Source organism: Saimiri boliviensis, assembly GCF_048565385.1.
Source record: "Saimiri boliviensis isolate mSaiBol1 chromosome 19 unlocalized genomic scaffold, mSaiBol1.pri SUPER_19_unloc_1, whole genome shotgun sequence".
Classification (NCBI taxonomy): domain Eukaryota; kingdom Metazoa; phylum Chordata; class Mammalia; order Primates; family Cebidae; genus Saimiri; species Saimiri boliviensis.
The window spans coordinates 2,384,916-2,401,485 of NW_027412502.1; the positions used below are offsets into that span (position 1 = coordinate 2,384,916).

Below are 16,570 nucleotides of genomic sequence, written 5' to 3' on the forward strand. Positions count from 1 at the left end.
TGTGAACCCTCTGGACCTGGACTTTGTTTGGTTGGTAGGCTATTGATTCCTGCCTCTAATTCAGCCCTTGTTATTGATCTACTCAGGGTTTCAACTTCCTCCTGGTTTCGTCTTGGTAGAGTACAAATGTTGAGGAATTTATTCATTTCATCCAGGTTTACTGGTTTATATGCATAAAGTTATTTGTAGTAATCTCTGAGTGTAGTTTGTATTTCTGTGGAGTCAGTGATGATATCCCCTTTATCGTTTTCTATTGCATCTATTTCATTCTTCTCCCTTTTCTTTTTTATTAATCTGGCTAGGGCTCTGTCTATTTTGTTGATCTCTTCAAAAAATCTGCTCCTGGACTTATTGATTTTATGAAGGGCTTTTTGTGTCTCTGTCTCCTTCAGTTCTGTTCTGATCTTAGTTAATTCTTGTCTTCTGCTAGCTTTTGAGATTTTTTTGGCCTTTCTCCTCTAGCTCTTTCAATTTTTACAATAGAGTGTCAATTTTAGATCTTTCCTTGCTTCTCTAGTTGGCATTTATTACTATAAATTGCCTTCTCGACACTGCTTTAAAAGTGTCCCAGCGATTCTGGCACGTTGTGTCTTTGTTCTCATTTGTTTCAAAGAACATCTTTATTTCTGCCTTCATTTCATTGTTTATCCAGTCGACATTCAGGAGCCAGTTGTTCTATTTTCATGAAGTTCTGCAGTTCTGAGTTAGTTTCTTAATTCTGAGTTCTAATTTGATTGCATATGGTCTGAGAGACGGTTATGATTTCATTTGTTTTGCATTTACTTAGGAGTGATTTATTTTAAATTATGTGGTCAGTTTTAGAGTAGGTGCTGTGTGGTGCTGATCAGAATGTATATTCTATGGATTTGGGTTGGATATTTCTGTAGATGTCTATTAGGTCTGCTTGGTCCAGATCTGAGTTCATGTCCTGGATCTCCTTCTTAATTTTCTGTCTCAATGATATGTCTAACAGTGACAATGGAGTGTTAAAGTATCCCATTATTATTATGTGGGAGTCTAAGTCTCTTTGTAAGTCATTAAGGACTTGCATTATGTTCCTCGGTGCTACCCTGGTGCTCCTGTATTGAGTGCATAAATATTTAGGATCGTTAGCTCTTCTTGTTGCATTGATCCTTTTACCTTTATGTAATGCCCTTCTTTGTGTCTTTTGATCTTTGTTGTTTTAAAGTCCATTTTATCAGAGACTAGGATTGCAGCTCCTGCTTTTTATTTGCTCTCAATTTGCTTGACACGTCTTTCTGCATCCCTTTATTTTTAGCCTACATGTGTCCTTGCACAAGTGATGGGTTTCCTGAATACAGCACACTGATGGGTTTTGACATTTTATGCAATCAGATGGTCTATGTCTTTTAATTGGGTCATTTAGTCCACTTACATTTAAGGATAATTTTGTTATGTGTGAATTGGATACTGCCATTTTGACGCTAGCAGGCTGTTTTGTCCTTTAGTTGACACATTGTCTTCATTGTGTCGATAGTCTTTACCATTTGGTACATTTTTGGAGTGGCTGTTACTGATTGTTCCTTTCCTTGATTAGTGCTCCTTTCAGGAGCTCTCGTAAGGCAGGCCTGGTGGTGAGAAAATCTCTCAGTAATTGTCCATAAAGGATTTTCTTTCTCCTTCGAATGTGAAGCTTAATTTGGTTGGATATTAAATTCTAGGTTGACAGTTCTTTTCTCTAAGGATGTTGAATATTGGCCCCCACTCTCTTCTGGCTTGTAGGTTTTGTGTGGCGAGATCCACTGTGAGTCTGGTGGGCTTCCCTTTGAGGGTAACCCGACTTTCTCTTTTGCTGCCCTCAGCATTTTTTCCTTCATTTCGACCCTGGTGAATCTGACGATTATGTGTCTTGGGGTTGCTCTTCTTGAGGTATATCTTTGTGGTGTTCTCCATACTTCCTGGACTTGAATAGTGGCCTGCCTTGCTGGGTTGGGGAAGTTCTCCTAGATAATATCCTGAAGAGTGTTTTCCAGCTTGCATTCATTCTTTCTGTACACTGAGGTGTGCCTATCAAACGTAGATTAGGTCTTTTCACATAATCCCATATTTCTTGGAGGCTTTGTTCATTTCTTTTCACTCTTTCCTCTCTATTCTTGCCTTCTTATTTTACTTCATTGCATTGATTTTCAATCTCTGATACTTTTTCTTCTGCTTGGTCAGTTCTGCCTTTGAAACTTGTGTATGCTTCATGAAGTTGTTGTGGTGTGTTTTTCAGCTCCATCAAGTCGTTTCTATTCTTCTCTAATCTATTTATTCTAATCAGTATATCATCTAACCTTTTTTCTAGGTTCTTAGTTTCTTCACATTGGGTTAGCACGTGTTCTTTTAGCTCTGAGAAGTTTGTTATTACCCACCTTCTGAAGCCGATTTCTGTCAATTCATCAGATTCATTCTCCATCTATCTTTGATCCTTAGCTGGTGAGGAGTTATGATCCCTTAAATGAGAAGAAGTCTTCTGGTTTTTGGTGTTTTCTTCCTTTTTGTGCTGGTTTCTTCCCATCTTAGTGGCTTTATCTACCTGTGGTCTTTTTACCTGGTGACTTTCAGGTGGGGTCTCTAAATGGATGCCCTTTTTATTGATGTTGAAGCTATTTCTTTCCACTTAGTTTTCCTACTAACATTCAGGCCCCTCTGCTGCAGGATCACTGGAGGTGCTGTCAAGATCCCACTCACCTGGAGATCACCCGTGGGGCTGCAGAACAGCAAGGGTTGCTGCCAGTTTCTGCCTCCGCTATCCTCATAGCAGAATGGTATCCACCAGATGTTGGCCTCAGCTTTCCTTTATGAGGTGTCTTTTTGTGTATATGGGGCTCAGAGAATTGCTTGAGGAGACATTCTGTCCCTTATAAGAGCTCAAGTGCTGTGCTGGGAGTTCTGTTGTTTTGTACAGAGCTGCTGAGCTGGTACCTTTAACTCTGCTGCAGCTGAACTCATAATCTGCTGTTTTCCCAGGTGCTCTGTCCTAGGAAGGTCAGCCTTATTTATAAATTCCTGCCATGCTGCTGCCTTTTTTCTTAGATGCCCTGCCTGGCACAAAGTAGTCTGCATTGGTAGTGGCAGACTGCCTTGGTATTGGGGGATGCCCTTCCCCCCACGAAGTTGGGCCATCCCAGTTCCAGCTGCGCTTTTTGTGAAACTCTTAATCCAGAGTGTTTCAGATTTCTTGTCTCGTGGGTGTGGTACCCATCAAGCCAGATCACATCACCTGGTTTCCTGTCTCAGCCCCCTCCCTTTCAGTTGAATGGACAGCTCTGTCTCCCAGGCATTCCAGGCACCAGTTGAAATGGCCACCCAAACTTTTGTGAGTTTCTTTGTCCTGATGCATCCCTGGCTGAAACTGCTGAAATGAAAACTCATGGCACTTTTATGCTCAGGAATCTCCTGGTCTGTTGGCAGTGAAAACTTATTTGGAAATGTAGTGAGCACTCACTCTCTGCACTGTTCTTGCTGGTAACTACATTCCGAAGATGTTCCTATTCAGGCATCTTGGATCTTCCTTAATCTTATGATTTCTAAGAAAAACTCTATAAGTCCTATCTTATTTATTATTAATATTTTGAATTAAAGGTTTCTTTTGTATTATGTGTTTACACCACAGACGTAATGGTGATTTTCTGGAGGATCACTAGAACTAGCATCAGACAACATAGGGAAAATTCTTCACAATATACTATATACATCTGTGTGTATTACACACATGTACAGGTAAATACACACACACACACATATATATACACACCTATATACATACACACACACACAAACACACACACACACACACACACACGTTTATTTTGAAACAGAGTCTCACACAGTCTGTCGCCCCGGTTGGAGTGCAATGGCATGATCTCAGCTCACAGCAACCTCCACCTACTGGTTCACATAATTCTCCTACCTAAACCTTTTGAGTAGCTGGGATTACAGGTTCACACCACCATTCCTGGTTAATTTTTTTATTTTTAGTAGAGACGAAGTTTCCCTATGCTGGCCACACTGGTCTCGAACTTCTGACCTCGTGATCCATGCACCTCAGCAGCTAGGATTATAGGTGGGAGCCACTGCACCCAGCCACATGTAGAAGTGCAGTACTACATAGAACACTGAACATTACATGCTGCTGGGATTACAGGTGTGAGCCACAGTATCCAGCTGCATATATTTTTTTATTTCTCTTTTTAAGAATCCTGATCTTAAATGAGTTCACAGTTGGATGTAGAAGTGCAATGCTTAGATGCAGATGTGTACATATAGGATACAAAACTTAGATTTAAGTTATGAATAAATGTAATTCTTATAACTGACTATAACAGTATTAGAAAAGTCATATATTGATAAAACCTTCTTCAGAAAAAGGAACTTGAAAACTTAGAGGAACTGCTTCTGTCCAAATATATGCATAGCTAAGGCTCTTACAATGGTGTGGTTTATAGGATAGATATCAGAGTGTAAATCCAATTTTTAAAACGTAGTCAAATGTATTAATCTTATATTTTATGCCTATGATTATTTTGTTATTCAGAGAAAGGCTTTTCCAATTCCAAAATTCTTTAAAATCCTCTAGTGATTTATTTTTCGTGGTGTTTAAATCAATATTGGAACTTTCTGGAATTTACACTCTATTAGGTTTGAAGTTTTGTTCAACTTTTTTTCAGTTACATATTCACCATGGGAATTCTTTCATTATACAAATATACATCTTATGCTTTAAATTCAGAGGAAATTATGATATGTTATTCTATTGTGTGCTAACTAAAATGTTGCTTTGTTGACTTAGAATTCTCTTAGCCATAAGAAAGAAAAAGATCTCTTGCATGAAAATAGCATGTTCTGGGAAAAAATTGCCATGCTTAGACTGGAACTAGACAAAATTCAACAGCAGAACCTGCTAAGGGAAAAAAATTTTTTTGGAGGACATTGAAAGTGTGAAAGAAAAGAATGCTAATATTCAAAAGGCTATAAAATTGGATAAGGAAGAATGAACAAAGACAGTATTTAAAGACAGTGGACAGCTTAGCATTTTGACAACGAAGAATAAAATGGTCAGTTCTGAATTGGAAAATGTGAGACACAACTAGGAAACGCTGGAAATGGAAATTCAGTCATGTCCTTGTAGACTGGCTACTGCTCTACATGACTGTGACCAAAGCCAGATAGCAGAAAGAGACTTCTTTCCAGAGAACAAAACCTAAACAGGTTTATTTACAGGAGACAATGAATTCTCATACATCTAACCTGAAAGAGAACAGCAAGATTCTTTCTGAACAATTGTAACGCTTATTGTAAAAATTAACAGCCTAAAAATTCAGCTCCATCACACAAGGTAAACTGTGAAAGAAAAGACAGGACAGGCTGCCATCTTTCCTGTTGGAGGAACTTAATTATTCCAGCCTGTGGGCATTGGAGAGTACAAACCGACCAGGGGCAGAAGAGTTCCCGCAGCACAGCACAGCTGCTTTACCAAATCATGGCCAGACTGCTTCTGTTAGCAGGCTCCTGATCCTGTTCCTTCTTACTGAACAGGACCTCCCACCTGGTGCTTACATCTACCCTCACAGGTGTTCCCTGGCCTATGGAGATATGAAACATTCCTTAGACAGAGCTCCCACAGAGAAAGGCAGGCCACCATCTTTGTTATTTGGATGACTAGGTTCTGGCCTTAGGGCTTTGTAGAACCCAAGCTGACCAGGGGTGTAAGTGGTAGCTCAGCACAGCAGAGCCACCTTGCAAAAACATGGCCAGACCCTTGTTTAAGTCAATCCCCAACCACATCTTTAGTCACTGGGTACAGCTTTTCAACCAGGGTCTCTGGCTGCCTTCACTGCTGTTCTCTGGCTGACAGATGTTTCAGGCCTCCTTGAATCAGAGCTTCCAGAGAGAGGACCAGACTGTAATCTTTGTTGTTTGGGCAACTCAGCCATTTCAACCTTGGGACTTCAGAGTGTCTGAGGGAACCAGGGGCTGAAGTGAACCCCCAGCACAGCACAACTGCTCTACAGAAACATGGCCAGACTTTTTTAAAAGCAAGTCTCTGATCTTGTTCCTCCTGACTAGACAAGACTTCTGAAATTGTTTCCAGCCACCTCTCGTAGTTGTGTCCAGATTGGCAACGGGATTGTACCTCAGTGGTACAGAGGTCCCAGAGGAAGAGGCAGGCTATTATCTTTGTCTTTTTGCAGGCTTCACTAGTGATACCTTGAGTCGCTGGAAGATATGAGGCAATTAGGTACTGGAGTGGACCCCCAGTATACCACAGCAGCCTTATGGGAAGCTGGCTGAACCCTTACGTGGGTGCTGGCTTCCATATCTCCTCAATGAGCAGGTCCTCCTGGCTTGGGTCTTTATCCAGGACCCCACTGAAGCCAACAAGCCAGTAGCAACTTGGCAATTTCTTGGACAGAGCTTCACAGATCGACTGAAATCCTCTCTGCAACTGCCTCTGCAGTGGATCTACCCTTGTTACCTTCAGAATATCAAGAAAGCAAAGACCCTAAGTGCCATATTGACAACTCTAACAAGCTGCAGTTGACCCAAGGAACAAGGCAGTCCATCTCTTGTGGATACCACATACCCCCCACTGCTTATCACTGGACAGGGAACTCTGGCTTGGGCCCATAGAACAGACCCTCTATCCTGGGATGATTACACTAAGTGATGGCTAACTCACATCTCTCTGGGGTAGAGCCCCCAGGAGACAAGCAAAGTGATGGAGCAGGAAGCCAGCTGATGTGAAGCCCAGAGGGCAGGCACAGCTATCTCTCTAGGCTCTACTGGGTCTTATGAGACACTTTATCCCAGCACTTTAGGACTGTGGAGGTCTGATCAGCCACATCTCATGTGAAGATTGCCCAGCAGAGATCACGTATGTGATTTTCCCTATTAATAAAAGGAGACTTGCTTAAAAAAGAAGTCTGGCCACGTTTTTGTAGAGCAGCTGTGCTGTGCTGGGGCCTCACTTTTCAGAGAGTTATCTGAGGCGTGATATCTACTGGGCATTCTTGCACATGAGATGAAGCTGGTCTGACCTCAGCACTCCTTAGTCTGCTTGCCTCTCCCAGGCCCCAGCCTGGCCACACCTGCCTACAGGGCACTCTCAGCTGCCCACACCTTTGTTTCTGTGCCAGTGGACCATGCCTGAGCAGTGAAGAGATGAAGCAAAGTGGACTCTTCAGGCACGCACCCGCCTCTACATTGCCTCTCCATACTGAAGCTCTTTATACAAAAACGTCCTACGTCACTTTGCTGGTGTGTGTTTACATGAGTGGATTTTGCTGCACTTGCCCTACCAGCACATGGGAATGTAGCACACACTTCAACCCACACCAACTCCCATTGAAGAAAGAGCCATGGTAGGCAGAGGAACAAAATCACAACCTCTGCCAACACCTTCTCCTTGTGCTAATTCTGTGCACGAAAAGGGAATGCTAATATACGTTGAGTGGTCGTTGCTGCTTAGGGGGTCACAGAGACGGCACCCAGACATGCACAGGCCAGCACCCCAGCCTGAACCAACACTACCTCCAATGCAACAGCACACACAGAAGGGGTATTCTGGCCGCCACCAAGCTGTCTTGCCTCCACCACTTCCACCACTGGGCAAATGCCAACAGGGAAGCAGGCAGGTTTGCATTTGCTAACACTCTGCCACAGCTGCCACACTTTGCTGCCTTCAGTGCAGTAGACTCCAAACTTTGAGGAGCCAGAGAACAAAGTTGAGACCCAATATAAGTTTCCCAGAGTTAAAGCACACAGCCCAGGAATTGAGAGGTGAATTTTGGCCCCCTAAAATCCTCCAAAACCAAAGGCAGCTGCCTGATTCTACTTTAAACCACAATCAAACCCTCAAGATCATCAAATATGATAAAAGAAAAATATCCTGTGCAAAGGTCAGCAACCTCAAAGGTTGAAGGTGAATAAGCTCATAAAGATGAGGAAGAATCAGGGCAAGAACACTGAAACTCAAGAAGTCAGCATGCCTTCTTTCCTCCAGATGATTACATCAACTGTTCAGCCTGTTCAAATTTTCAGAACTGGCCAGAGGCTGACATGTATGCAATGATACAAGTAGAATTCAGAATGTGGGTAGAAACAAAGTTCACTAAGTGAAAGAAGTATGTCATCATCCAATGCAAGGAGGCCAAAAATCATTGTAAAACATCGCAGGAGCTAACAGGCAATATATCCAGTATAAACAACATTACTGGTGCTCACTTTGGCAGCACATATATTAAAATTGGAATGATTCAAAGAAGATTAGCATGGCCCCTGCTCAAGGAGGACCTAAAAATTCATGAATCATTCCATATTTGTAGAAAGAATCAATATCTTGAAAATGGCCATACTACCCAAAGTAATTTATAGATTCAATGCTGTCCCCCTCAAGCTACCAATGATCTTATTCACAGAACTGGAGAAACCCACCTTAAACTTCATATGGAAGCAAAAGAGAGTGTGGATATCCAAGACAATGCTAAGCACAAAGAACAAAGCCAGAGGCATCATGCTACCCGATTTCAAACTATAATACAAAGCTACAGGAATCAAAACAGCATGGTACTGGTACTAAAACAGAGAAATAGAGTAATGGAACAGAACAGAGGTCCTGGTGGCAATGCCACACATATACAACCATCTCATCTTTGATAAACCTGACAAAGACAAGCAATGGGAAAAGGATTTTTTGTTTAATAATTGTTGTTGGGAAAACAGGCTACCAGTGTCCAGAAAGCAGAAACTGGACCTCTTCCTGATACAGTAGAATTTCCTCCAGATGGATTAAAGATCTAGACATAAGACATAATGCCATAAAAAAAATCTAGAAAAAAAATAGGCAAAGCGATTCAGGACATAGGTGTAGGCAAGTACTTCATGACTAAAACACCAAAAGCATTGGCAACAAAAAGGAAAATAGACAAATGGGACCTTATTAAACTCCAGAGCTTATGTACAGCAAAAGAAACCATCATTAGAGGGAACCAGCAACCAGCAGAATGAGAAACAATTTTTGCAATCTACCCATCTGACAAATGGCTGATATACATAATCTACAAAGAAATAAAACAGATTTACAAGGAAAAAAACAAGCAAACCTGTTCAAAAGTGGACAAAGGATATGAACAGACACTTTTGAAAAGAAGATATATATGAGGCCAATAAACATGTGAAAAAATACTCATCATCACTGGTTATTAGAGAAATCAAAACCACATTGAGATATCACCTCATGCCAGTTAGAATGGTGACCATTAAAAAATCTGGAGACAACAGATACCAGAGAGCATGTGGAGAAATAGGAACACTTTTACACTGTTGCTAGGAGTACAAACTAGTTGAACCATTGTGGAAGGCAGTGTGGCACTTGCTCAAGGGCCTGGAAATTGTAATTCCATTTGACCCACCAATCCCATTACTGGGTATATACCCAAAGGATTATAAATCATTCTATTATAAAGAAACATGCACACGTATGTTCACAGTGGCACTGTTTACAATGGCAAAGACCTGAAAATAACCCAAATGTCCAGAGACGATAGACTGGACAAGGAAAATGTGACACACATACACCATGGACTATTATGCAGCCACAAAAAACGATGAGTTTATGTCCTTTGTAGGGACATGAATCAATCTGGAAACCATCATTCTCAGCAAAGTGACAGAAGAAAGAAAATCCAACACTGCATGTTCTCACTCATAGTCAGGTGATGAATAATGATAACAAATGGACACAGGGAGGGGTGCATCACACACTGGGGTCTTTTTGGGGGTGGCCAACAGGGGGACACCAGGGGTTGGGGTGGTCAGGGAGGGATTACCTGAAGAGAAATGCCAGATGTATGTGACTGGATGGAGGCAGGAAACCACATTGCCATATGTGTAGCTATGCAACAATTCTGCATGATCTGCATGTGTACCCTATAACCTGAAGTACAGCTTTTAAAAAAAGAATAAACTGATGTGATAGAGCTGAAAAGCACACTACATGAATTTTTATAATGCAGCCACATGGTAATTGTGTGTGATTGCCTTATAAAAATTTTTGTAATGTGTGTGGGCACCCAAGGGTGCCCTGTAAGCAGGTGTTGCCAGGCTGGGGTCCTGGGAGAGGCAAGCAGACTAAGGAGTGCTGAGGTCAGACCAACACCATCTCATGTGCAAGACCACCTAGTAGAATAGACCAAGCAAAGGTAAGAGTCTCAGAGCTTGAAAACTGGCTTTCTGAAAGAAAAGAGGCAAGAATGGGGGAAAAGAATAAAAAGGAATGAACAAAACCTTTGAGAAATAAAGTATTATGTAAAAAGGTGAAATATATGCCATATTAATGTACCTGAAAGAGATGACAAAAATGTAACCAAATTGGAAAACATATTTCAGAATATCATTCATCAGAATTTCCCCAACCTAGCCAGGCAGAACAACATTGAATTCAGGAAATCTAGAGAACCTCAGATATGCCACAAGAAGAACATCTCTAAGACACATAATCATCAGGTTCTCCAAGATCAAAATGAAATAAAAATTGTCAAAGGCAGCTAGCGAGAAAGACAAGGTCACCTACAAAAGGAATCCCATCAGACTAACAGTGAACTGCTCAGCTGAAACCCCACAAGCCAGAAGAGATATTCAACTACTTAAAGAAAAAAATTTCAACCTGGAATTTCAAGTCCAGCAAAACTAAGTGTCATAAGTGAAGGAGAAATAAGATCATTTTCAGTCAAGCAAATGCTGAGGGAATTCATTACCAGCAGATCTATCTTACAAGAGCTCCTGAAAGTAGAATTTAATATGGAAAGAAAAGATCATCACCAGCCACTACAAAAATGCACTGAATTACACAGACCAGTGATGCTAAAAAAACAAACCACGTACACAAGTCTGTGAAGTTATCAATTAGGAGCGTGATGACAGGATCAAATACTTACATATCATTGCTAACTTTAAATGTAAATGGGCTAAATGCTCCAAGTGAAAGACATAGGGCGACAAGATAGATAAAGAGCCATGACTCATTTGATTATGCTGTCTTTAAGAGACCCATCTCAAATGAACTCCCACACATAGGCTCAAAATGAATGGAGAAAAATCCTTCAAGTAAATGGGAAACAGAAAAAAGCAGGTGTTGCAATCCTGGTTTCTGACAAAACAGGCTATACGAATAAAGATAAAAAGAGAAGGGCATGGGCCCGGCGCGGTGGCTCAAGCCTGTAATTCCAGCACTTTGGGAGGCTGAGGCGGGTGGATCATGAGGTCAAGAGTACAAGCCAATCCTGGCCAACATGGTGAAACCCCATCTCTACTAAAAATACAAAAAAAAAAAAAAAAAAAAAAAAAAAAAAAAAATTAACTGAGCGTGGTGGCATGGTCCTGTAGTCCCAGCTACCTGGGAGGATGAGGCAGGAGAATTGCTTGAACCCAGGACACAGAGGTTGCAGTGAGTTGAGATTGCACCACTGCACTCCAGTCTGGTGCCTGGCAACAGAGCGAGACTCTACCTCAGAAGAAAAAAAAAAGAGAGAGAAGGACATTGCCAATGTGGCCCTGACCTTTGATAAATGTTATTATTGCTTGATACCAACCTGGGCTATCCTTATTGTTCAAACCAATGGGATAGATGATTTGCTGAGGTTTGGGAGCTTCTGCCCCCTGGAGAGTCCCAGATCTCCCAAAATTTGGTTCAGAGGTAAGGTTGATTTTGCTTTACAGCTCCTTTTGTGAAGTTTTTCTCATTTCCGGTAAGGAAGACAAGTTGTTCTGCTTCCATGATGGTGGAGAGCAGGCACTTCCTTTCTTGAGTCTCAGCTTGCTTCTGACAGGAAAGGTGAGTGTGAATTTTTTCCTGTTTCTAAGATGGTAGAGAACAGTCATCAGCCTGAGCCTTATTTCCAAGTAAGTGGCTAAATTAGAGATTTGTCTTAAAATTTTTCCTTAATGACTAAAAGTTAAGATTACCAACCACTTAGTTTTAATTTCTCCTTAACATTAAGACACTCAGTAATCATATTTATTGTGCATTTTTTAATTTTGCTTAACTTTTTTTATTTATTTATGTTTGAGATTTTATTTCACTTTTCTTTCATCAAGTATGACCATATCTTTCTGACTTGGTCAAATCCAAGGGAATGTTCCAAATTTTGGGAAGCAAGTCATCTGAATTGGCTAAAACTCTTGTAGCTGCCAAGTATGTATTTTCTAGTTTGTAGAAATTTCTTCTTCTTTTTTTTTTTTTAACCTAAGTGTTTCTGTCCACATTAGGCCATCTTTTATCAGCCAAGGCCAGACTGAAGGAGCAGTGGTGACCTTCCAATCCTAAGATTCTGCCCTGTTCCCTACAGCATCCTGAGTTTGGTTCGTAAATCTAATTCTTTCTGGTTTGGTATTTGTTACTTTTTAAATATCAGCAGTTTGTCCCAGCTATGATGTGGTAGTAAGAGATTCAAAAGGATTTTCTTTTAGAGCTTTATAATTAAAAGCATATTTCTTTTATTATTATTATCATCAACCCATGATCTACCTTAGGTATTTCTCCTAATGCTATCCCTCCCCTAGGCCCATCCGCAACAGGCCCCGGTGTGTGATATTTTCCTCCCTGTGTCCATGTACTCTCATTGTTCAACTCCCACTTATGAGTAAGAACACGTGGCATTTGGTTTTCCGTTCTTGTGTCAGTTTGCTGAGAATGATGGTTTCTAGTTTCATCCATGTCCCTGAGAAGAACATGAACTCATTCTTTTTCATGGCTGTGGGTGTATATGTGTGACATTTTCCTTATCCAGTTTATTATTGATGGGCATCTGGGTTGGTTCCAAGTTTTTGCTGTTGTGAACAGTGCTGCAGTAAACATATGTGTGCGTATGTCTTTGTGGTAGAATGATTTATAATCCTGTGGGTATATACCCAGTAGTGGGATTGCTGGGTCCAATGGCATTTCTATTTCTAGATTGTTGAGGAATCACCACACTGTCTTCCACAATGTTTGAACTAATTTACACTCCCACCAACAGTGTAAAAGATTTCCTACATCTCTACATCCTCTCCAGCATCTGTTGTTTTCTGACTTTTTTAATTATTGTTTTTCTGAAATGACAAGTGATGATGAGCTTTTCATCATATATTTGTTAGCTTCATAAATGTCTTCTTTCCAGGAGTGTCTGTTTATATTCTTTGCCTACTTTTTGATGGAGTTGGTTTTTTCTTGTAAATTTAAGTTCTTTGTAGATTCTGTATATTAGTCCTTTGTCAGATGGATAGATTGCAAAAATGTTCTCCCATTCTGTGGGTTGCCCATTCACTCCGATGATAGTTGTGTTTTGTTTCATTTTAGTTTTCCGTGCAGAAGCTTTTTAGTTTAGTTTAATTCTGTGCAGAAGCGTTTGTCAATTTTGACATTTATTGTCATTGCTTTTGGTGTTTTAGTCATAAAGTCTTTGCCCATGCCTATGTTCTGAATGGTATTGCCTAGGTTTTTTTCTAGGGTTTTTATAATTTTAGGTCCTCACTTTTAGTCTTTTACCCATCTTGTGTTAATTTTTGTATAAGGTGTAAGTAAGGGGTCCAGTTTCAGTTTTCTGTACATGGCTACCCAGTTTTCCCAACACTTTTTATTAAATAGGTAATCCATTCCCGATGGTATTTTTGGTCTAGTTTGTCAAAGTTCAGATGGTTGTAGATGTGTGGCATTATTTTTGAGGGCTCTGTCCCATTCCATTGCTCTATATATCTGTGTTGGTTCCAGTACCATGCTGTTTTGGTTACTTTAGGCTGGTAGTATAGTTTGAAGTCAGGTAGCATGATGTCTCCAGTGTTGTTCTTTTTGATTTGCTCTGCGGGCTCTTTTTTCATCCCATATGAAATTAAAGGTAGTTTTTGGCAATTCTGTGAAGAAATTGTAAATGGTAGCTTGATAGGAATAGCATTGAATCTATAAATTAGTTTGAACCATGGGGCCATTTTTATAATATAGATTTTTTGCATCCATGAGCATGGATTTTTAAAATGTGTTTGTGATGTCTCATATTTCTTTGAGCAAAGGTCTCCTTTAAGAAGAACTTTGAGTATGGACCCAGGAAGGACACGGCAGCTGTCTTGGTTCTCCGTGAGTCCATGCTTAACATTGAACTTATATTCCTTTAAATATCAGTTGTTTCTCCAATTTAAGTTCATAGTAGTTGTAACTGATGGGTTGTCATAGGTAACTTGACTTACACCATGGAGTTCATTCAAACTGCATATATAAACAGTTTCACTATTGGCTGATTTAGAATGACAGTCTGACAAAATGTTTTCTTGGTATTCAATTAAGTTTTCTTCTACTTGGGTAGGAGTTTAAAAAGCAAGTAAGTCTTTTCATTAAAATTCCAGGAAATCTTACACAGTCCTTAAAGTATTTGGGATAATTTGACAAAGGATGTGATTCTAAACTTTCCAGAAATCTGTATTCAAGAGCTCTTTTTCGTGGTCTTTCCATTATTTAAGGAACCTCCTAAAAGACAGCATATTCTAGGACATTTTGTGCTTGTGAAGTTTTCAGAAACTGCATCAGTATTAAGCAGTTAAATGTGGAAATGATGTTAAATAGTTATAGTTACATGATTGACAAGAAAGTTTGTTCATTTCTGTGGTCTACAATTTATCATGGAAACAATATAATTGATAGCACATATTTTGGCATATTAGAATTTTAGGAATTTCATACAATTTTCAAACATATATTAACATTGCCTAGAATACAATCCGAAGAAAGTCAAATATTTCTTATTTTGACAGTGCTCCTCATGTAACAACATGTCAAATAATTCCATATACTTCTCTTTTGGATTTTTCAGTGCCCTCTTGTGCATTCCAAATTAAGAAGTCAAAAAGACTTAATTTTGAAGATAAAATTGGATTTGGGGAAGTATATCAAATATATTAATATTGATATAAATATACTAAAGGCCTAAAATATTTGATATAAAATGGAATGCCAGGTCACAGTAAGTCATTCATTTAGCCAAAATGGTAACTCAAAAAATGTTTAAAGGCAAAAGCCTTTACTCATTGATAGAAGACTCAGCTTTTCAAGCAATGTGTGTCTTTCCCTTCTTTTTCCTGTAATTTGAGGAGAGACAGAAATATTTTTTATTCTTTAATATTATGTTAAAATCATATTCAAGAAAGAAAGCCAAATTTCACTCTTGCATTAGTGTACTGTTAATGTCAACTCAAATTTTTAATAAAACCTTAAAGATGAATTCATCCAGTCTTCATCAGTTTGACTATAAGTTGAAATTCTTATAAGCTTTTGATAACATTTTATAAATTTGTATTAAAGCAAAATTAGTACTCTAAGAAAACCCTGTTGTGTTTTTATTCCAATGTTCAATTTATGGAAAAACTGAGCAATACTCCTTTAAATTTAGCCAGTGTGTTCACACGGTGTTTCTTTTACAAGATGACTAGTTCACAAACCTTCCACAACTTGCTCAAACCTTTAGCTTCATTCTATTTAAGTCAAAACAATTTTTAACCTTCTGAATGAAGCAAAAATTTACATTCTAATGCCTTATAATGTTTTACTGAAAGCACATTTCACTTTTTCCACAAAGCTTCCATGTAAAACTTTTTTCAGTAGTCTCAATTATATGTTACAATGTTAGCTCTTAGCAATTTTTTTTTTTTTTTTGGTGAAACACCTGTCAGGTAAGTTATTTTAATTTTGTACTAGGTATGGAGCCTAGGACACCAGACACAAGTGCATATAAAGTCTGACTTTTTCAAGCATAGCCAGGGAGCACGGCTAACTCCACATGTTCTCAGACCTTACCTAGAATCTAGTGACTCCAAAGCAGGTAAGTTGAACAAATTTTAAAAGTCAAAAAAAGCAGTTTATTACTTTAAATCATTTTACAAACCTAATATCTGACCTGCCTAATTTAGAGCTAATGTCTTTATTTTACCAATAAACTTTAAAACTGTCTTTATTTCTCAAATATTACTAAAGTCATGTGAAGTAAAAAGTATTAGAGTTTTTATTTTTCTGAAAAAAATAATTTGATTTAAGCATTCATTATTTTAAAGGCAATTAGAGAGTTTTTTTATTTATAAACATCACCCACAACACCTAAAAATACACAAAATAGATCCAGTAGTTGTTGCTCTTACTGTCCCCACCTGATGTCCATTTATCACTGTTGCTGACAGTGATAAATGTGTGGAATAGTTGGGGCTGACAAACATTTCACTGTGATATTCTTTTTTAGGTCAAATGAAATTTAAAGAAAATTTTATTGAAACTAAAACAAGCAGTGTTTTCAAATTTTTGCAATAAATGATAGGCAAACAGAAGTACGAGTTACTATATTGTTAAGAGGAGGCAACAAGAAGTACATGCCTATTTCTAATTGACCAGGCACAGACCACAAGAGGCAACATGGACAAGTGTTTGAGTAGTGACTTCTTAAAAGAAACTTTTCCCTGAAAGCCACCTGGAGGGCACTGCTACTCAGAGGAAAAGAGCTTGTAAGGAGTGGACTATTGTGTGGGTAGAGGTTGAGCAGAGAAGTCACAAATAACA

The 16,570-nt window shown here is 39.3% G+C and overlaps 1 protein-coding gene, 1 long non-coding RNA gene and 1 other non-coding gene across 4 annotated transcripts in view; all 3 read left to right on the plus strand.

Annotated features, from left to right (window-relative positions):
- The window catches only part of LOC141583197 (uncharacterized), a 776,849-nt gene that overhangs the window by 627,106 nt on the left and 133,173 nt on the right, over nt 1-16,570 (plus strand). The gene's annotated exons all lie outside the window — the stretch shown is intronic.
- Nucleotides 1-16,570, plus strand: part of LOC141583209 (putative POTE ankyrin domain family member M) — a 67,522-nt gene that overhangs the window by 44,167 nt on the left and 6,785 nt on the right. The window lies entirely within an intron of this gene.
- Nucleotides 8,222-8,328, plus strand: LOC141583227 (U6 spliceosomal RNA). Its single transcript, XR_012515920.1, has one exon. It is a non-coding gene; the product is annotated as a U6 spliceosomal RNA (small nuclear RNA).